The following is a 22,642-nucleotide window of genomic DNA, read 5'->3' as shown; positions in this document are numbered from 1 at the left end:
AAAAGCAGACACATAGTTCAATGGAAAATAATAGGCAGCTGAAATAAACCGACTTTTCTACAGGCAACTCATATTTAACAAAGAAACTAAAACAAACAGGAGAAAGAAGATTCCTTTTAGCAAATGGTCTAGAGGAAAGTGATTATCCACATGTAGAAGCCTGAAAATATACCCCAACACCTCATACACTATGTGAAAGTAACTCAAGATGAATTAAAAATCTAGATACAAAACCAAAAACTAAGTAAAGATAGAGGAAACTATGAAACATTAGCTAGAGAACAGTTTTGGGTAAGATTCCAAAAGCACAAGTAACAAAAATAAAACATATGAATTTGAGTGTATCAAATTAAGATACATCTTCACAACAAAGTAATCATCAGAGTGAAGATTAACAAACAGAATGGCAGAAAACATTGAAAACTCTACATATGACAAAAGATTGATAGCCAGAACATACATATATAGAACTGGAAAAACTCTAAACAAGAAGCAAAATGTACAGTTAAGAAATGGGCAAAGCCAGTGCCGTGGCTCAACAAGCTAATCCTCTGCCTTGCGGTGCCGGCACACTGGGTTCTAGTCCCAGTTGGGGCACCAGATTCTGCCCCGGCTGCCCCTCTTCCAGGCCAGCTCTCTGCTATGGCCCGGGAGTGCAGTGGAGGATTGCCCAAGTGCTTGGGCCCTGCACCCCATGGGAGACCAGGAGAAGCACCTGGCTCCTGCCTTTGGAACAGCGTGGTGCACCAGCCACAGTGCACCGGCCGCGGCGGCCATTGGATGGTGAACCAACGGCACAAGGAAGACCTTTGTCTCTCTCTCTCACTGTCCACGCTGCCTGTCAGAGAAAAAAAAAAAAAAAAAGAAAGAAAGAAATGGGCATTGATCAGAATAGATGTTTCTCAGAAGAAGAAATCTAAATGGTCAAGACATATATGAACATGCCCAATATCACTCACCATTAGGGAAACGTAAATCAAAACCAATAGCAGACTCCATATGTGGGAGAACACAATGCTTGGGTTTTCATTTGTGCAACAAGTGGGTTTAGAGGACCCTGTTCACCTCTAGAGGACAGTCTACACGGAAGTAAGGAAACCTTAATGTTTTCTAATGGGCCTGTTAAATTTGACCAGTGCCTACTATATTTGCCACAACTTTCCAGTCTCACCACTTTCCTTCTTCTTCCTCTCTCTGTCGCTTGCAAAAATAGTATACCTTCTATAAACTGAGGATACTTTTTTTTGTTTTTATTCCTTCTGTCCCTTATGATATTCCTCTAAGAAATCACAACCATCAAAGTATTCATTCATTTATGCAGTCTGCAGTTTGCATGGGCTACTACATGGCAAAGTACTAGGTTAAAGGAAAGGTATAGGCCAGGAACTGAGCAAGGTTCACAATGATGAAGCCATTGAGGGAATGAACCCAATGGAAGACCTCTCTTTCTTCCTCTCTCTGCCTCTCCTTCTCTGTCTGTGTAACTCTGATTTCCAAATAAATAATCTTTAAAAACTAACTAAATAAATAAATATAGTAGTAACCTGGTGGCAACACCTTTCTATCAGAACATGTGAAGTACTCAAACACAGTTTGTCACAGAAAGTCAGCCATAGTTTTCCAGGGCACATCTTCTACTCCACTATGTGCACATCTCTGTGGGGGGCAAGGGGCACTTATTTCTTCCCCTCTTCTTTCTTACCACTCTGACAGTTATAACTTCTATAGATGCTTCCACAGACCAGTCTCTATGAAAATGTAGAACTAATTTCCTCCCATGTCAAAAATGTCACGGGTTTAAACACAGAACCCAAAATAAGACAAATAACTGCCCTTCTTTTTTTTTTTTTTTTATTATTTTTGACAGGCAGAGTGGACAGTGAGAGAGAGAGAGACAGAGAGAAAGGTCTTCCTTTTGCCGTTGGTTCACCCTCCAATGGCCGCCGCGGTAGGCGCGCTGCAGCCGGCGCACCGCGCTGATCCGATGGCAGGAGCCAGGTGCTTCTCCTGGTCTCCCATGGGGTGCAGAGCCCAAACACTTGGGCTATCCTCCACTGCACTCCCTGGCCACAGCAGAGAGCTGGCCTGGAAGAGGGGCAACCGGGACAGGATCAGTGCCCCGACCGGGACTAGAACCCGGTGTGCCGGCGCCGCAAGGCGGAGGATTAGCCTGTTGAGCCACGGCGCCGGCCATAACTGCCCTTCTTAATTACACAGTGTGGAATATAAGAGTCTCAGTGGATCACTGGGTAACTGTAAAGTACTAGGCAGAGAAAAACTCTTACTTATCTGTATTTATGATGCTGTAATTCTCCACTTTATGCAAACTCAGATTAAAAGAGCTCCAGTTAGTGGGCAGCACTGTTGCATAGTGGGTTAAGCTACTTCCTGCAGTGTCAGCATCCCATATGGGTGCCAGTTGGGATCCTGGCTGCTTCACTTCCCATCCAGCTCTCTGCTGTGGCCTGGGAAAACAGTAGAAGATGGCCCAAATCCCTCATCTCCTGCACCCACCTAGGAGACCTGGACAAATCTCCTGGCTCCTGGTTTTGTATCAAAACAGCTTAGGCCATCTATCTCTGCTTATGCCACTCTGTAACTCTGCCTTTCAAATAAACAAATAATTATTTTAACAAACAGCTTCAATGCAGAAGAAGCTCCTGGCTACTGGCTTCAGATCAGCACAGCTCCAGCTGCTGCTGCCAATTGGGGAGTGAACCATTGGATGGAAGATATCTCTCTCTCTCTCTCTCTCTCTGCCTGCCTCTCTCTTTGTATCTCTGAGTTTCAAATGAATAAATAAATCTTTTTTTTTTTTTGACAGGCAGAGTGGATAGTGAGAGAGAGACAGAGAGAAAGGTCTCCCTTTGCCATTGGTTCACCTTCCAATGGCTGCCGTGGCCAGCATGCTGCAGCCAGCACACTGCACTGATCTGAAACCAGGAGCCAGGTGCTTCTCCTGCTTTCCCATGTGGGTGCAAGGCCCAAGCACTTGGGACATCCTCCACTGCATGCCCAGGCCACAGCAGAGAGCTGGCCTGGAGAGGGGCAACCGGGACAGAATTTGGCACCCCGACCGGGGCTAGAACCAGGTGTGTTGGCACCACAGGTGGAGGATTAGCCTATTGAGATGTGGCGCCGGCCAATAAATGAATCTTAAAAAAAAAAAAAAAAAAAAAACAACTCCAGTTATTGACAACACAGTAGACTTGCATTAATTTTAGTTCACATTTCACTTTGCAAAGGGATCAGCGGCAGGTAAAAACAGTTGACAACCTTGCTAACCGGAGAAGAAATAGCTGAAGACAGAAAATGAAAAGCAGCCAAATAAATCATCAGCTATGATTCCATGGCCTTGTAGAAGAAATACAGCCACAACCTGAGACAAAGAAAGAGAAATGGACCCCATCCAACACAAACCTTGAAAAGTGGATGCTCACAATTAATGAGTGAAGCAGCTGCCCACTGATATCTTGTCTAGGGAGTGAAGATGCCCTAAGTTCTGCTTCTGAAAACTCCAGTCATAAATCTGACCTTGTAAATCTGTCCCTGCCATCTCTTTTACAAACATACTGGACCCACCGATAGTTGGAAATGTGGTCCTAAGTCATGTAGGCTGCATTTAAACCCACCAGTACTATAACAGCTGAGGTATGATGCTGGTGATCCTATACATATTCTAAGAAACTTGAATTTGATGCTCAATTCTCAGGAAATCATTCCAGCTGAGCCTAGGGCCATTAATATAAACTCCTTGGACCCTCCACTCTCTCTGTGCCTGTTTGAAAGAAGGGAGTTTTCCCACACCAGGTTTCTGTAACAGCTTCAAATTCCAGATTGGAAAAATCTGATAATCAAATATGGGAAAGGGATCAATGCACAAAGCTGCTACACAGGCTGCACACTGCTCCCTCTGGGAAAAAGCTGAACACTCAGGGCCACACCCAGCAGGTGTGTCCGTGGGGACCCCACCAGGAAGATGAGGTGCAGGATGAGAGCAGTGGGGCAGATCCTAGTCAGATCCTCCTTCCCACCCCTCTGCTGCCCCAGGCTCTCTGCTGAAGACCATCCAGCCCCACCCTGCAGGAACCAGCCCAGGAAACAGCAGGAGGCCCTGCCAGACTGCATTCAGAGACCACCCACAGTGGGAGCCCGGCTTATTTAACTGGAGAGGGGGAGTCTCCCCGCCTTCCTTCCCTGTGCTCTCAGCTGCCCTGGGTGTGCAGTTTCCCAGAACACTGCCCTCTCCTGTAACCACTAAATAAAGCACATTAGGGACAGGCCAGGCGCTGGGAGCCTGGGAAGCAGAGGTGGGAGACAGAACAGCCCGGGTCCCAGCCCTTGACCTCGGGAAAGCTGCCATGATCGCTGAGAAGTAAGTGAGCCTCACTGGGGGCCTCCAGCCACCCTGGCACCCACCCTTGTCCCACACGCCTCCCTGCCCATTCCTGTACCCCAAACCTGCTTCAGAAAGTCCCAGGAGTAGGTACCCTTTCTTCCGGAACCACAGGGAGCGAAGCGGGGAGAGTGGGGCAGAAAGAGTCCCTGGCACGAGGGACCCACAGGCGGACAATGAAGAGGGAAGCAGCAGCAGGAGGCAGGCTCTGGGTGAGCACTCGGAAACTGCCTGGGATCGCACGTGCAGAGCAGGAGATGCAGTAAATGCAGGAGGAGTAACACAGCCCCCAGGGCAGACCTCCACCAGGGAATGAACTCCCTCTGGTCCAACCCTTGGGCGGGCACTAGCACGCGCATGCCCACAGGCATTCGGAAGGCAGATTACATCGGAGCTCCTGGGGACTCTGGGAAATGGAGTCCAGGCCACAGCATCCCTACAGACACCAGCTGGCCCTCCCCAAGGGGTGCAGGCTGGGGTGGGTGCCCACAACCAGAGGGCATTTGCTTTTGTTAAGTCCCTCCTTCCTTTCCTTCCCACCCCAACATCTCAAGGATCAGTTGCTGTTCTTCCTTTCCTGAATCAAAATCTTAAAGAGTGACACCCACTGCTGCTACTGACCCCAAATCCTGGCTCCCTCGTAACCTCTGTCTCTTCCAGAAAAATCTTATTTACTGCTTTGGCCCTAGAAATCATAAATGGCTATGGTAGAATGTAACTTTTAACAGAGGTGTAGAAGGCATGGTTTAACATCCAGTTTTGAGAATACAATTTTTATTTGTGTTTACAGTTCTTTTAAGATTTATTTATTTATTTGGAAGCCAGAGTTACAGAGGAGAGGCAGCGAGAGAGAGAGAGAGGTTTTCCGTCGGCTAGTTCACTCCCCAATTGGCAGCAGTGCCACAGCACTGACCCCTTATAGTTCTTTTCAAATCATTTTACACTGTCTTTTTATTCATCTAGTACGGAGACAAACAGAGGAATGGACACAGAGCTAACATAGCTGAATATTCAAGAAGATAGGTTAAGGGGTTAAATGCCTTATATCATTTATACCTTCAATTAATTCTGGGGACAGTATTATCTGGAGTTTACAAAGGAGAAACTGAATGGAAAGAGCTTGGAAAAACATGGTGTTTTTTAATATCATTAAAAAGTCTAAGTTAAAGGCCAATCAAGGGGCCAGCACTGTGGCATAGCAGGTAAAGCTGCCACCAGCATTGACATTCCATATGGGTGGAGGTTGAGTCCCGGCTACTCTGCTTTCAATCCAGCTCTCTACTATGGCCAGGGAAAGTGGTGGAAGATGGCCCAAATCCTTGGGCAGCTGCACCTGTGTGGGAGACCCAGAAGAAGCTCCTGGCTGCTGGCATCAGATCAGTACAGCTCCAGCCATTGTGACCAATTGGTGAGTGAACCAAAAGATGGAAGATGTCTCTCTCTCTCTCTCTCTCTCCCCTTCTACTCTGTGTAACTCCGACTTTCAAATAAATATATAAATCTTTTTTAAAGAGCTAATCAACATATAATACTAGTTTTAAAAATCTTTCTTTTGTCTTGGGTCTCAGTTTTTAAAATCTGATTTCTCATAGGGAAAAAATGTGAGAGATACAAAGAGTACCTACAAAAATAATTTAAACTGTAAAGAACCACAGAGGATTATAACTTGTCTAGAAAACAAAGGAGATTTGCCAGCGCCGTGGCTCAACAGGCTAATCCTCCGCATTGCGGCGCTAGCACACCAGGTTCTAGTCCCGGTCAGGATGCCGGATTCTGTCCCGGTTGCCCCTCTTCCAGGCCAGCTCTCTGCTGTGGCCAGGGAGTGCAGTGGAGGATGGCCCAGGTCCTTGGGCCCTGCACCCCATGGGAGACCAGGATAGGCACCTGGCTCCTGCCATCTGATCGGCGCAGTGCGCCGGCCGCGGCGGCCATTGGAGCGTGAACCAACGGCAAAAAGGAAGACCTTTCTCTCTGTCTCTCTCTCTCTCACTGTCCACTCTGCCTGTCAAAAAATAAATAAATAAAAAAAGAAAACAAAGGAGATTCAAAGTTTCTATTATTTCATGGTAATTTTTTCTTATTTTTAATATCAAGATAGTATGTAAATTTGCAGTGCTAGGTATTTGTGTGTTGTTTGATATGTTTTATTTTTAAGCAGAAATTCAAAGAGATAACTGAGTAACATGGGGTTCTATATCTCTGATTACTTCTCTCAATTAGAGATCATGGGATTAGAGTTGGTGCTGGATTAAGAATGCTTAAATCTTTATCCACTGACTTCACACCACAATTCACTATGAAAGACAATATTCTTTGGGTAGATTGCTCTTTCTTGCCAGACTGTAAACTTCATGGGGTCTAGAAACATATTTGCTTTGACACTAAAACTCAGCATCTTGACAGTCAGTCTTTTAGTTGAATGAATAAATGATATACAAAATAAATATTTCTGCCCCTCAAGAACTGCCTAATAGAGAAGAAAATAAAATTTGATTTGATGACTGTCAGTATTAGGTGAATATATAATTTGTTGTTCTGACATAAGCTTGGTCATAAAAAGGGCATATTAATAATGACACAGAGTTGAAGTGTATAAACATCTAGGGCCAAGCGGGTTAAATGTTCACCCTAGCTATGTAAGGCATTCCATGTCAATAGGAGAGGAAGGAGGAAGAGGGGAGGGAGTGTAGGTGGGAGAGTGGTTACAGTGGAAAGAATCTCCATGCTCATTAATTATTAGCAAAGAGAGAATCTATGATCATTTGTTGCTTAAGAAAGGGGGATAGGCATTATTTAATTATAATGCAGGCATTTAATGTTTTCCTGTCTCTGAAATAGGAAGTCTATAACTCAGAATTCCTTGCTGTTTCATCAAAAACAATTCAAAACAAAAACCTAATTAAGCATAAGAGGAAGTTATGCATTAGAAATGTATTCTAATCTCTAGGAGGTTCAGGGTTTGGAAAATTAATCCCAAATCTTGCTGCAAAATATCCCATATATTTTCCATGACCACTACCAGTAAGCATAAACTCTTTTTTTAAAAAGATTTATTTATTTATTTGAAAGTCAGAGTTGCACAGAGAGAGGAGAGGCACAGAGAGAGGAGAGGCAGAGAGAGAGAGAGAGAGAAAGATCTTCCATCTGCTGCTTTACTCCCCAATTGGCCACAATGGCTGGAGCTGAGCTGAACCAAAGCCAGGAGCCAGGAGCTTCTTTCAGGTCTCCCACATGGGTTCAGGGGTCCAAGGACTTGGGCCATCTTCTACCGCTTTCTCAGACCATAGCACAGCTGAATCGGAAGTGGAGCAGCCAGGGCTCGAACTGGTGCCCATATGGGATGCTGGCACTGCAGGCGGCAGCCTTACCCGCTACGCCACAGCACTGGCCCCCATAAACCCTGTCTTCTGCAGAACCAGTACCCCAGACACCAGCCACCACATGACATCCCACGGCACACCCACTCCTGGCAATGTTCTGCAGCTCCTGCTCCTCTCCACTTTCACTGGAAGGATCTGCAGCTCCTTTTTTTTAATGCGAGTAAGTCCGATTGAGATGATGTCCCTGATACACTTGGCTGGCAAGTGCCATGGCATGTGTCCATGACCTAGCTAAATGCAAAGCTGGAACATTTTAAACTTTTCAATGCCATGGTGAGACAAGGACTCCATCTAATGAAGTAGGGCATTTTTCAGGGAGTCTAGAGAATCAAATATGACAAAATGACAAATCTTAACCAAAGACTGTCATGGTAGAGAGGAAAAGAACCCAAAATGAATTTTTCTATCTTTTCTTTTCTGATATAAGTGCCTAAAAACAAAGCCAAGGAGGGCTGCCACAGACCCATTCTGAAAATTCCTTAATATCTTCATTTTCATCCAAATTAATATTTTATTTGAAGAAAATAAACTTTTACATAAATGAAAATGTAATACTACAGACAAGTGTACAGGAGAAAATAGGCACTCAGTTACCTTAGAAAAATCTGGGTCCATTAATGTGTTCTTCCAGAACAAATGCTGCAGTACAATAGAACCACAGCCTCTGATATTCCCCCTCCACCCTGATGGATCTTGGGTTTTCCTCCCACCTCCCCTCTCCTGTGAATATCTAAGTAGTAGGACAAAAGGAATCCAAAGATACGATGATGGTATTTAACATGGAATAAACATACTGTTTTAGTCAGTACAATCCTCAATACTACAATAATTATTTCTAGTTCACTGATTACAAAATTAAGTATATGAAATCTATTCCTAATTAATCATTCCATCGAGAGCTTAATGTAGACTTTCAGAGGTGAAAGAAATAGAGATATGTGTAGAGATGTGTATCTCTATAATACAGATTTACCTCTGTACTTTATAGACAATATACCATGTTTGTATTTTTTTTGCAGTCTGGCATAGTTTATTACATCCAGCTTGTCACTTTGGAAATTTTATGATTAGACATTAATATACAAAAAATTTTGAATCTTTACAGATGATATAGAGCACCCTAGGCTCTCCCAGGGCAGAAAACAGATCAAGAGCTCATACAATGGCTTCAACCACAAGGAGCAGATGAAGATATCATCGGAAAGATACCTATCCCTGCAGTGTGGCTGCTGAGCAGTTCTGCCCTTACAGATCTCGTCTGGTTCAGATCACTGAAGAAGGTTACAGGCTTTCTGACATTCCTAAAGATTTCACTGATGAGGATCTAAGATATCTTTACTCTGCTAAGAGCCTCAGAATGGTTTGTACAATAGAATGTTACTTTTTCCATGTGAATATGCCTTAAAGCAGTAGAAAGCACACTGATAACTTTCTAAATTAATTCCCTTTGCTGGAGCTTGGTCAGAAGATGAGCTTCTCCACCTCCCCACCAGTCAGGCATTTTGCCAGGATTGCCAAGATGTGGCTGAAATTGCGGGACAGATGGACAAAGTCTGAAGCAGGAAGGTAAATGGTTCAGCCTCCTGCCATCCACACCTTGCTCTAAGGGAGGCAAAGCATGAGATGCCAGCAGGCAGTACCTGCACCCTTGTTCTCCTGCAGCACTGTGCTACCTTCCTCTAGATCACTTCCTCCACCACTGGCACCCAAGAGCCACCTCCAAACATGCAGAGAACATTTCTATTATACAAAGAGTTTGTGGAACATGGAATTCAAAGATAGGTGTAAGGGCCAGCATTGTCAAGCAGCAGGTTTAGCCACTTTTTGCGATGTGGACATCCCATAGGGGAGCTCCAGCTCAGTCCTGGTTGCTCTGCTTCAGCTTCCTGCTAATGCAGCAGATGTTGACTTATGTGCTTGGGCCCCTGCCACCCATGTGGGAGACTCAGAGGGCATTCTTGGCTCATGACTTCTACCTGGACCAGCTGCCCCAGCTATTGCATACACCTGGCGAGTGAGCCATCAGATAGATCTATCTCCCTACCTCTCTCTGCCATCTTAAAAAAAAAGGTACAAAGAAACTGAAAGCCATGCATATGGAATATACATAGTATGAATTATGTGTAGCTCTCACAATTTATTTAGTTATTTTTGAACTTAACACCTTAAAAAAAAAACTTGAAAGACAGCAACTGAGAACCTCCATCCACTGCTTTATTTTCCAGATGTGCATAACAGCTGGGGCTGGCCCAGCCAGGAACTCCAAGCCTTTAAGCCATCATCTGCTGCCTCCCAGGTGCACAAGCCTGACCCACTATGAACAGATGCCCCTACATTTTTTTATTTTTCCACAAACTTTTTGAAGTCACTTTTGCCAAAAGGTTCCTGACACCTCTCTTGTTGCTTTCATAGTGGCAGACTCTGGAATCCTATCTCCCAGTACAGAAGAGAGCCTCAGCAGTCCTCGGGGGCCAACAAGTAGGTGGATGGTGACAGGGTGAGCAAATCCCATACATCTTTGTTGTTAATGTAACTGTGAATGTGGTCAGTGCTGTGGCTCACTAGGCTAATCCTCTGCCTGCGGTGCTGGCACACTGGGTTCTAGTACCAGTTGGGGCACCGATTCCATCCCGGTTGCTCCTTTTCCAGTTCAGCTCTCTGCTGTGGTCCAGGAAGGCAGTGGATGATGGCCCAGGTGCTTGGGCCCTGCACCTGCATGGGAGACCAGGAGGAAGTATCTGGCTCCTGGCTTCGGATCGGCACAGGTGCCAGCCATAGCAGCCATTTGGGGGTGAACCAATGGAGGGAACACCTTTCTCTGTCTCTCCCTCTCTAACTCTGCCTGTCAAAAAAAAATGTAACTGTGAATGTCCATATAATTTTGTTCTGTTTACACAAAAATATCTTTGTTTAACAATTGAAGATTGATGCTGTAAAAACTGTCCTCAAATTTTTTCCTATTTTATTATTTATAAACCCATTTTGAAGATTTGTAGATCCATAAGTCCCTTGAGGACAGTGCACCCTGGTTTTGATATCCTTCACAGAAATAAATACAAACTGATTTCCATGGTGGGGGGAATCACTACAAACTATTGAACTTGTCACAAATAAGAGGCTGGGAGAACGGCTGCTCTGGTTATGCATAGTAACTACTATAGCACTTAAATAGGTTTAACGAATCTGACTGTAGGAAATAAATATAAAGAATTGTTTTGGGCCCTCTGCCAGCTCTAATCCTCTCATTAGGGAAGTGACAGTCTGACAGTCATGTGAACACACCTGAGGGGGATGCAGCACTGCCCCTCAGGGCAGGCAATGAGCTCTTCCCCTTCAAATGGTGGCAAGGTTGCAGCAGGCACACAAGGAGTTGCTCTTCCTTTAAGTAACTGGGGAGTATTTGTCAAAAGTATTAAACTAAAATTTGGGAATCTCTGTATTGCCCTATCCTCACATTACTTAACATTCAATTACATTTTTTAAAAGATTTTATTTATTTATTTGAGAGGTAGAGTTACAGAGAGAGAGGCAGAGAGAGAAAAGGGGTCTTCCATCTGCTGGTTCATTCCCTAAATGGCTGCAATGGCCAGAGATTGGGCCGATCTGAAGCCTGGAAATCAGGAGCTTCCTCTGGGTCTCCCATGTGGGTGCAGGGGTACAAGCGCTTGGGCAGCTCACCCTAGCATGCTGCCTGGTTCTACTGTTCAAGCACACATCTCCCATTCTCTTTTGGCGGGTCTACTGTAAAGAACGGGGAGTATCTACAGTAATTAATATCTTACTGTTGCTCTTGCTGTCCACCTGCAGGCCTGAGGGAAGAGCACCTAAATACACACTGTGGAGTTCTGGACGTAGTTTCCAAAATTCAGTCTCTTTGCAGCTTAGGGACTCTGTCCTCGTCAATCACCTTAAAGCCTGCAGGAGTAGGGAGAAACTGTGTTTGAAGAATTCACAAATAAAGTGCATTGAAGTCAACCACTACCACCTCCACCACACCCCTAATTCAGGGTTCTGGCAAATCCCAAACGGACCAGGAGTGACTCAGGAGGTGACCTCGACTCTCAAAGGCTCCAAAGAGCCTGGTGCACCAAGGGTGAGCTCAGTTCATCGCCCTCCCGCCCCCGCCACCAGGACACCCGGCTCCCAGATCCTCCAGGAGGCGAGAGGCAGCCCCGCAGGTCCAGGCACACGCGGACATGCATCCAGAGCTGTCCCAAAAAGCAGGCCCAGCTCGGGTGTCGCCTCCTGACAAAGTCGCTGTCTCCTACTCCCTCCCGGAAGGCTGCAGGCCAGCACCCTGAATCGAGGCCCTCCCGTGAAGGAAGCTGCCCCCATGGGAACCCTGCTCCACTTGAGGGCAGGGCTGGGGAAGAAGGGCTAAGCCAGCCTCTGCCCCAGGACTGCAGCCTGGGAAAGTCCAGGGCCCCAGCGCCCCTGCCGGGCGTGGCGTCTCCCTGAGTGTGCTCTGAGCCTGGCCTCAGCTATCAGCAGCTCCCTTGCTTCCAGAATCTGCTGCAGGGCGGCTCAGGCTCCGCCCGGCCAGGGGCCTCGGACCAATCCTCCCTGTCCTGGGACAGGACCGGCGCTGCCAGACTTGCCCCACGCCGGGCCGGCTATAAAGGTCATTGGCGGGCAGCTGGTAGTTGCGGTGTGTGCGGGTGACGTGGGTGGTGTTACGTTCTTGGCCATTGAGCTCAATTTCGGACGTTTTCTCATGATGGGCTGATCTCACGCAGTGACAACCATGGAACAAATCACTATTCTGTGGCATCTGCCTCCCAGGAGCGTTGTGGGTTACAGGGGGGCACGGGTGAGCCGGTGGCACCTACTGTGCGTGGTCTCTGGCCCGTCCAGGACCGAAGGTGGAAAGGGAAGCAGAGGAGCTGGCTCAAGGTAGTCCCGCTGCGGGTTCCATCAGGTGTGAAATGTCTCCCGATTGCGGTTAACCTTGCAGGGAAACTGTCCCCTTTTGTGGGCCAGAGACAGCATCTGCTTTATTAGCTGTGCAGTATATTGAAAATTAAAATTGGGGCAGTCCTATCTTTAGTCCTCACAGCAGCACTTACTTTATGAGGGACACATGAAACTGCTCAGTAATTCGGTGCTGAGTTTAATATTAGGTTGGTAAGCCTGCTCTTGGCTTTTGGTTTGTTTGTAGCTATTGGACGACTTTATTTGGTAAAAATGCATTCAGGTCAGTAGTGTACTCAAGGATGGTCATTTAGTGAAATGTACTTTTTTTTTAAGAGTAAAAGATTGGAAGACACGATTGAGCTACCTCAAAACTCCACCACTCCTGGGAAGGCCACAGTTGGCAAGAAAAGCACGTAGCAAACTTTCATCAAGTAAGTTGAGATTCCTGTGTTTGCGATCTGAACAGCTCACTGCTGAGCTGGGAGGGGAACTGCTCTGAGCACAACTCACTACAGAACTGCTCTTGCAGACCTTCCCCGAAGGAAGCACTGCTGTGGTCAGAAGCATTCCAGGAGCTGCTGGCCTGCAAATGTGAATTAGTCTTGAATTTAATCTATTGCAAGTACCTCAAGAGTGCAGAAATGTTGTGTCTCAAACACACATGAGCAGCTCCGCAAGGGGAATGAGACTTAACCTAGAAGGCCTGTTTATCTCCCTTTATTTCTCAGCATATTCACCCCAGGTGGGGGAGATAAATCACCCTTCAGCTCTGCAATGGCAGTGCTCTTGGTGGAGGCTGAGGATGCTTTTCATTGCAGGCAGTGTTTGCAAGAGACTTAGTTCCCTGACGATTTGTGCCTCTCCTACAAATACATTTTGGCATTAAAAACAAACTGAAGTATTTATGTTTTAGTAGTATGGCACCAACTTAAGTATTTTGCCTACTGGCATCTTTGTCTTTAAAGAGCTAAATCCTCAGGACTACAGGATTGAGTAAAAACTAGAAAATAGCTAATCCTAGTACTAGAAAAGCACAAGGGATTATTTGATCATTCGGTTCTTCAATTTCACATGCTTTTTTTTCTACTTTTCCCTTCCTACAGATGGTCTGGCTGTATTGAAGGCTTTTTTAAAAACTGAATTCTGTTAAGAAAATATAGGCTTTTGGCTGGCTTGTGAAAACTTCTGAAAAATCCACCCACCCCAGAAGCTATCCTTAAAACCACGGTAAATATATACAGTCTTCATAGAAAAAACCCCCAAAGAGGTAAGACCAAATTCCTCATTTCAGCATAAAGTGTACACCCTTGGCACCAAGAAGCAACAAAGGAAGTAAAGATATAAGACTAAAGCAAGGGCCAGGGAATCTGAAAAGCTTCCTTTCCTGGTGTCCTGGCTTTCAACTAAGTATCCCCAGACCTGGCAGGTGGAGCTCATCACACGTTACAGCTTCTGATTTTCATTTTCAAAGAGCAGAGCTCCCTTCTCTAACGAAGGATAATGAGTGATCTTTGTTTCAGATGAGCTTGCTTTCAAACCAAAACTCTTATTATCCAAAATATACAAGAAGCTACAACCCCCAGCTGTACAACTGCCTGGAAAAGGGTGTACAACATGATGTTTTACTTATTTGAAAGGCAGAGTTGCAGAGAGAGGTCTTCCATCTGCTAGTTCACTCCCTAAATGGCCACAGTGGTCAGGGCTGGGTCAGGCTGAAGCCAGGAGCTTCCTCCAGGTCTCCCATGTAGGGGCAGAGGACCAAGCACTTGGGCCATCTTATGCTGCTTTTCCCAGCAGGGAGTGGGTAAGAACTGCAGTAGCTGGGACTCAAACTGGCATCCATATGGGATGCTAGTGCTGCAGGCATCAGTGTAACTTGCTATGCCACAGCACCAGCCCCAGGTAGAACACTTATCCCTGTTTTTTGGAATCAGAGTTCTACTAGGGCTTGAGTGAAAAACCAGAGATCACCACAGACACCATGGTTGATGAGAAAAAGGGAGCCCCAGAGTAGAGGACATGTTCTGTTTCCTAAGGCAGAAGTCTGTGACTGCCAAAGAGACTGCCATTCAATTGAGTTCTCTCAGAACTATTGATTCCAAGCTAGGTAGTGAGTCAGGAAGCTGGTGACTGTCCAGGAGATGCTTGTATCAGAACAGCTTCCACCACTGTACAGACACAGGCAGGAAATATGTGATGTGAGTGGGGTGGGTCTTGTTGGAAAAGCAGGACTGTGAGATAGAAGATAATGCAATGGAATGCTGTTGATCTAAACTCATTTAAAATCAATAGGTCTGGGATTCTGTGGCCTTAACTACCTAGCTGTATATCTTTCACTAAATCAGTTCATGTTACCACATAGTGGTTTTGAGTCCCAACTAATGTAACATGTTGACTATGTAGAAGAGTACTAAAGTTCTTGTGACTCCATTTCATGCATGCTATTCTTGTGTATTGCTGAACCTGAAATGATGTTTGAATTGTTAAACGGTATATAAAATAGTGAGTGCTTGTGTGTAGAAAACCACAGTGTCTATTACAAGTGCCAAAAACTCTTGAAGGCAGTTAAGCTTTGAAGTGGTCTTTGAATATTTGAATACATTTATTTCGATAAATAATGTCATTGAATACTTACAGTCCAGGTGTGAGCTGATTTGATGTTGATAACTAGAATTATGACCAACATAAGGGGAAGATCTTTGTAGTAGAGAAGAAGTGTGCATTACTCTGTCTGTGCAGGGAGAACTGACAGCCCCAGAGTTGAGATGAGAGTGGCAAGGAAGATGCTCTTTTCTAAACCTAAGTCACAGCACATCCTTAGACCCACCCAGGGTAAAAATTACTAACAGAATCTTTTATTAAACATCAGGGTCTTTGATGAGAATAGAACATTGACCTAAATCCCTTTTTGAGGATTGAGAAACAACTAAATAGAAGTGAACTGTATGGAGACAAACACCAATGTTACATTACTCAACTCTCCACTGCACCAATGAAGGAAGAAGACAAATGGGGAATATGGGCCTCCCCCTTTTTTGTCCTCTTTTCTTTGGTTCCAACTCACATGGGCTTCCAGAAGACATACATGGAAACTGTTCTCTTCGTGGTCAACACAGATCTCAGAATTTCCCTTATTCATTTGCCTTCACTTGCCTAACAGATTTTGATTATGTTACTTTAGGTAATGAGGAAGGCAACAGAAGTGCACTTTTCTCCCTCATGTTTATAACATTTATTTGAAAGGCAGAGTAACAGAGAGGGTGTAGAGACAGACCTTCCATCTACTGGTTCACTCCCCAAATGATCACAATGGCCTGAGCTGAGCTGATCCAAAGCCAGGAGCCAGGAGCTTCTTTCAGGTCTCCCACAGGAATGCAGGGGCTCAAGCACTTGGGCAGTCCTCTGATGCTTTCCCAGGCACATTAGCAGGGAGCTGGATTGAAGTGGATCAGCCAGGACTTGAATCAGTGCCTATATGGCAGTGGCTTTACCCACTGTGCTACAGTGTGGGACCCATATATGTATATATTTCAAAGACTCATTTATTTGAAAGGCAGAGTTAGAGAGGGAGAGGCAGAAGAAGAGAGATCTTTCAACCTCTGGTTCACTCCCCAAATGTCCACAACAGTGGAGGCTGGGCCAAGCCAAAGCCAGGATGTTGAATAGTGCATAATCTCTAGTTATTAAATTGAAAAGGCTGAAGCTGGTACCATGGCATATTGGGTAAAGTCACCACCTGCAGTGCTGACATCCCATATGGGCACTGGTGCATGTCCTAGCTGCTCCACTTCTAATCTAGCTCCCTGCTAATGTGCCTTGGAAAATAGCAGAAGATGGCCCAAATACTTGGCTCCTGAATCCATGTGGGAGACCTGAAAGAAGCTCCTGGCTTTGGATCAGCCCAGCTCTAGCTTTTTGCAGGCACTTGGGAGTAAACCAGCAGATGGAATATCTCTTGATGTGTGTCTCTCTGTAACTCCTTCAAAAATAAGCCTTTAAAAAAATAAAGTTTATTGACATGTGCTATGATCCAATCCAGTAAGAGAAGCAATAACTATCACTACCTATATTTTTATCTAATCTAAGTATTGTGTAAACTAAAATATACAATACTAGGAGTATACTATCAGTAATTACACTACTGAGGTGGGGGCTGCAGTGCACAGGTTAATCCTCTACCTGCAGTGCTGGCATCCCATATGGGTGCCAGGTTCTAGTCCTGGTTGCTCCTCTTCTGGTCCAGCTCTCTGCTGTGGCCTAGGAGGGCAGTGGAGGATGGCCCAAGTGCTTGGGCCCCTGCATCCACATGGGAGACTGGGAAGAAGCACCTGGCTTCTGGCTTTGGATCAGTGCAGCTCCAGCCATTGTGGCCATTTGGGGAGTGAACCAATGGAAGGAAGACCTTTCTCTAACTCTACCTGCCAAATAAATAAATAAAATCTTTTTTAAAAGTAATTACCAATACTCAGTGATTATAATTAAAAATTTTAATAACTATATTGATTCTTTTTTTTTTTGACAGGGAGAGGTAGACAGTGAGAGAGACAAAGAGAAAGATCTTCCTTCCATTGGTTCACCCCCAAATGGCCGCTATGGCCAGCACTATACCAATCCAAAGCCAGGAGCTGGGTGTTTCCTCCTGGTCTCCCATGCAGGTGCAGGGCCCAAGGACTTGGACCATCTTCTACTGCTTTCCCAGGCCGTAGCTGAGAGCTGGATTGGAAGTGGAGCAGCCAGGTCTTGAACCGGCACTCATATGGGATGCTGGCACTTCAGGCCAGGGCGTTAACTACTGTGCCACAGTGTGGGCCCCAGTCCTAGCAGTTCTATGTTGTTTAGCATTTCGTCTTCAGTGCCAACTGTTAATAATACAGTAGAGTTGTAGAAGACCTGACAGTCATGCAAACCTTACCACAACCTAGTACTGTGTAGAATAAATCCTTTAAATATAAAGACAATCTTATTTCACAGCGGAGGAAGAACTAGAGGGGTAAAATAAGTTGCTAATGTCACTTAGCTCTTTTGGTACAGAAACAAGGAAGGGTCTCAGCTTTATGCCACTTGCATCAACTAGATGAGCCTGCAATTTTAAAGACACTCATCTTGGGCTCCGGGAGTTTAAATGAATTTTCCAAGGTTACATGACAAAGAAGCACCAAAGCCAGAAGTAAAAATTATTGCTCTCATCTTTCTCTTCCTTATCCACTATGGAAGTCTGATTTACAGTTGTAAATTATTCTAATATCATTTACAACCAAGAAGCATTATTTTTTGCTAACTTTAACAATGAAACTATTTTTAGCCATTGAGGAATTTATTTTAATGAAAGATATAGACATACTTTTTTGTTTTGTTTTTTTAATTGGAGATGCAAAGAGACAAACAAGTAGACAGAGAAGTGGTATTCACCCTCTAGTTCACTGCTCAAATGTCCACAGTGGCCCGGGCTGGCCCAGGAGCAGGGAACCCCATCATCTGAGCCATCACTTGCTAGCTCTCAGGGTTTGCATTTCCAGGGAGTTGGAGTCAGGGGCTGGAACTGGGAATCAAACCCAGAAACTCCAAAATGGGACACAGGTATCTAAACCACAAGGCTACACCCTGGCTTCCAGACTTGTTTTTTCATGAGTCATCTGAAAATGAAAGTTAATTTGGACCTGAAATCAAAGGCTCTGGAGTCCTCAGGTGTGTGTGTCTATGCATGAGAGTTAGTTGGGTTGCCCAAGCAGAGTCTGCAGTTTAGGGAGAACAGCAGAGTGAAACGTGTGTCAGAGGATGTCAGCACTGGAGAGGTGGCTGTGCTCTAGTCAGAGGCTGAGGAGGGCGAGTCCACAGAGAGCAGCAGCACCAAGGGAGTATGCTAGAAGGTAGGGAGAAAAAAGGTTGAAAAACAAATATGTTAAAAAGATTTGTTTATTTATTTGGAAGACAGAGTTATAAAGAAGGTGAGACAGGGATGGGGGAGGGAGAGATCTCCCATCTGCAGATTCACTCACCAAATGGTCACAATGGCTGGGACTGGGTCAGATCAAAGCTCGGATCTGGAACTCCATCCAAGTCTCCCTCATGGTGGCAGGGACTCAAGAATTTGGGTTGTCTGCTGCTTCTCAGATGCACTGCAGAGAGCTGGATGGGAAGTAGCATCACGGGCAATGGATTATCCTAATGCATCACAACACTGGCTCCAACAAATGAAATTAGGTAAAAAAATTAGGTAAAAAAATTCAAAATGCCAGGGAAACATCAAATAAAATGTCAGGGATGAGCATCGTGGTCAGCAGGTTAAACCACTATTAGGAGGCATATATCATTCTTAAGTGTGAGGATGTGTGTTTTTTTTTAACCACTTTTGTACAAGAGAGTACCAAGATGAAAACTGTTCTCCAAGGAGTCTGATCTGATCACATAGGATAGACAGAGATTAGAAGAAACTGCAAGACAGATTACAAGTACAGAAAAGAGGAAACAAAAACTAGAATGATAGCATGAGGAAGGAATTGTAATCCATGTTTTGCAAGACCTCAAATCAAATATATGTACTGTGTATAGAAAAATAGAAATAAAAGCAAATATGAGAGCGTTTCAAAAAGTTTGTGGAAAATGAAATTAAAAGATTAGCTTATTCAACAAATTTTGAAATCTATGCATGTGAATGGTCTTCAAAAAGTTCATGGAAAATGCCTATTATAAAAAATGGTACATGATTTCAAAATAATTTTTAAAGAAAATATATTTAATTTTTTATTTATTTGAGAGGTAGAGTTACAGAGTGAGAGGGAGAGACAGAGAGAAAGGTCTTCCTTCTGCTGTTTCACTCCCCAGATGGCCGCAACGGCTGTAGCTGTGCCAAATTGAAGCCAGGAGCCAGGTGCTTCTTCCCAGTTTTCCATGTGGGTGCTGGCGCCCAAGTACTTGGACCATTTTCTACTGCTTTCCCAGGCCATAGAAGAGAGCTGGATTGGAAGAGGGGCAGCTGGGACTAGAACTGGCACCCATATGGGATGCCAACACTGCAGGTGGAAAATTAACTATTTGCTTATTTTTACAAAAGACAGTTACAGGGGGTGAAAAGGGGAGATACAGATCTTTCATTTTCTGGTTCTCCCAAAATGACCACAAGAGCCAGGACTGGCCCAGGCTGAAGATGGGAACCAGAAGTCCATCTGAGTCTCCCACAGGGGTGGTAGGGGCTCTTCTGCCAGGAGCATTAGTAGGAAGCAAAATAGCCAGGACTGCAACTGGCACTCAAATATGGGATGCTGGCCTCACATGTGGCAGCTTACCCTGCTGTGTCACAAAGATGGTCATTCAAAATAAATTCTTGAGGGTTAAGCCACCTTTTGCAGGGCCAGCATCCTATATGGGTAGCAGTTTGAGTCCTGGCTCCACTTCTGATCCAGCTCCCTGTTAATGTGCCTGGGAAAGCAGTGGAAGACAGTCCAAGCGCTTGGGCCCCTATACCATGTGGGAAACTCAGAAGAAGCTCCTGGCTCCAGCCTGGCCATTTGGGGACTGAATCAGCAAATGGAAATCTCTCTGTAACTGTGACTTTCAAATAAATAAATCTTTAAAAAACATCCTTGTGCACTTAAAAGACCTCTTGCAATCCAAGTGCACAGTTACTTGTTCAGCAAATGCTGATTCAGGTGCAAGAAGTGCTGGTATCAGGGATGCCTTGGTAAAGAAGTAGTGGTTTGGAAAGGTCACTTAAGAGGCTTTTATGTAGAATGCAGGCAGTGGTGTGTTAGAGTTTAATAGATAGTTTTGGTTTAAAAATTACATATTGGGGCTGGTGCTGTGGCCTAGAGGGTAAGTAAGGCCAGCAGTGCCAGCATCCCATATAAGCACTGGTTTGAGGCCTGGCTGCTCTGCTTCCAATCCAGCTCTCTACTGAGGCCTAGGAAGGCAGTAGAAGATGGTCCAAGTCTTTGGGCACCTGCACCCAAATGGGAGACCTGGAAAAATCTCCTGGCTCCTAGCTTTGGATCAGCCCAGCTCTGACCATTGTGACCATTTAGGAAATGAGCTAGTGGACAGAAGACCTCTGTCTTTTTCTCTCTGCTTCTCTGTAACTCTGCCTTTCAAATAAAATAAATCCTTAAAAAAAAAAAAAAAAAAACTTAAATTATGTATTAACTTCTAACTGGGAGATCAGTAATTAAGTCAAGGTACAGTTAGTCATTTAGACAGGCATCTAGTCAGCCAGTAATGATGACCTTGTTTCATTTCTAAACACAGAAATTATTTTAAATGGCTTTAGAGATGTACTTATCAAAATAACATGTGTAGGACTCCCTGGGGCAGCATGGAGGCTGCGGGGGAATGCAGAACACCTGAACCAGTGAGCCCTGAGCAAAGTGTTGTGAAGCTGATGTAGGACTCCCAGTCTTTAGATGATAGACACATGGTGCACAAATGGAAACAGAGAAAAACTGCCTGAGTAGCATAGTAATAGGAACAGGCACAGAACCCTGGTGTTCCTGGGAATGGTCCTTTTGGTCCTCTGCCATTACTTCCCCTTAGCAACAGGCAGAGCCTGCAGCCTTCTGCCACCCACCCTCTCCCCACATAAAGGAAGAGTTGGAGGGGCCTATGGAAGTGGTGCATCTTGGGAGGCTGAATCTCCAGAAGAGAGGGCAGAGCAGGTACGGAGCTCACCTGGCAGTGCCTGGGGACAGTTTCCCCACTACTGCATTTTAATGGGGACAGCAAAACCCTTACCATCCCCCCCAACACACATACACTGCAGAGGCTTAATTGGTGAATCCTTCCAGACAACAGTGATTGGGCCAGGAGCTAAACACAGCAACTTCCTCTAGAACTGTGCTGGGGGAACAGTTCCCACTCAGATGGAGGGAATGGGGACAGGCTACACCCCCCCACCAAACACAGGTCAGGTCATAAGGCTCTCACCAGCTAGCAGCTCTCTGGTCTCACCTCCCTAGTCTTTGTAGCTGACAAGCTCTTCCCAACCTTGCTGCCTGGGAGAGATACACTCAGATGTCACTTTCATGGAAAACCTAGGAGTTATTTTTTTTAAGATTTATTTATTTCTTTTAAAGAGTTACACACAGAGAGAAGGAAAGGCAGAAAGAGGGAGAGGGAGAGAGGGAGAGGCCTTCCATCTGCTGTTTCACTCCCCAGTTGGTTGCAATGGCTGGAGCTGTGCCAATCCAAAGCCAGGAGCCAGAAGCTTCCTCTGGGTCTTCCCACACAGGTGCAGGGGCCCAAGGACTTGGGCCATCTTCTACTGCTTTCCCAGGCCACAGCAGAGAGCTGGATCAGAAGTGGAACAGCCAGGACTAGAACTGCCACCCATATGTGATGCTGGCACTGCAGGCAGTGGCTTTATCCATGACCCCACAGTGCCAGCCCCAACCTAGAAGTTCAAGTTGGCATAGTGGACAGCACACTGTGGTCCCCAAGTCTAACATAACCATGGGAAATGCTAATAGATTGTGTCACAGGCTGAGGGAGGTGACAGGCATGCTCTGCTGCAGAGCTGTGATGTAGGGAAGGGGCTCCAGACCAGGAGAAAGGGGACCCTGGGGTTCCCCGCCCTTCCTCTCTCCTCAGTGACCACTCTCCAGAACACCTCTTCTCTGTGGCCACAGACAGCTCTGAAAGCAGTGTCTTGGGGCAGGGAGGGAAGGTTGCAGGGAAGATCTCTGAGTAGTTGGTCCAGAGGGAGCATTCCTCTTAAAACATTACAGTCCTGTCTGCACCCACTCCCCTGGCCTTGATGGTCATTTGTCTATTAATGTCCCACTTCAGATGATACCTCCAACCTTTGCTATTGGACAGGAGGTGATTGGCAAGAAAATTCAACCTACAGTTTTAAAAGATTTATGTATTAGAGAGGACTTCCAATCACTGGCTCATTCCCCAAATGTCTGCAAAGCCAGGGCTGGGCTAGGCTGAAGCTAGGAATTCCATCCTGTTCCCTGACACG

General features: G+C 45.4%; 2 protein-coding genes across 7 annotated transcripts in view; one reads left to right on the top strand and one right to left on the bottom strand.

Annotated features, from left to right (window-relative positions):
• The window catches only part of LOC133747076 (zinc finger protein 260-like), a 313,614-nt gene that overhangs the window by 18,956 nt on the left and 272,016 nt on the right, over nt 1-22,642 (bottom strand). For 4 of the 6 annotated variants that reach the window (XM_062175219.1, XM_062175220.1, XM_062175216.1 and 1 more), the window contains exons 3-4: nt 18,687-18,816; nt 11,559-11,691 (exon numbers count right to left, since the gene is read on the bottom strand). The gene's annotated coding sequence lies outside the window, so the exon portion shown is untranslated. Of the gene's footprint in view, nt 1-11,558; nt 11,692-17,806; nt 18,551-18,686; nt 18,869-22,642 lie in introns of those variants that run through there. The other 2 variants (XM_062175218.1, XR_009864268.1) reach the window with 2 other exon arrangements.
• LOC133747078 (zinc finger protein 717-like) overlaps nt 1-22,642 on the top strand; it is a 380,365-nt gene that overhangs the window by 341,018 nt on the left and 16,705 nt on the right. The gene's annotated exons all lie outside the window — the stretch shown is intronic.

This window comes from Lepus europaeus, chromosome 18, assembly GCF_033115175.1.
Source record: "Lepus europaeus isolate LE1 chromosome 18, mLepTim1.pri, whole genome shotgun sequence".
NCBI lineage: Eukaryota > Metazoa > Chordata > Mammalia > Lagomorpha > Leporidae > Lepus > Lepus europaeus.
This window is presented reverse-complemented; position numbering and strand designations above follow the sequence as displayed.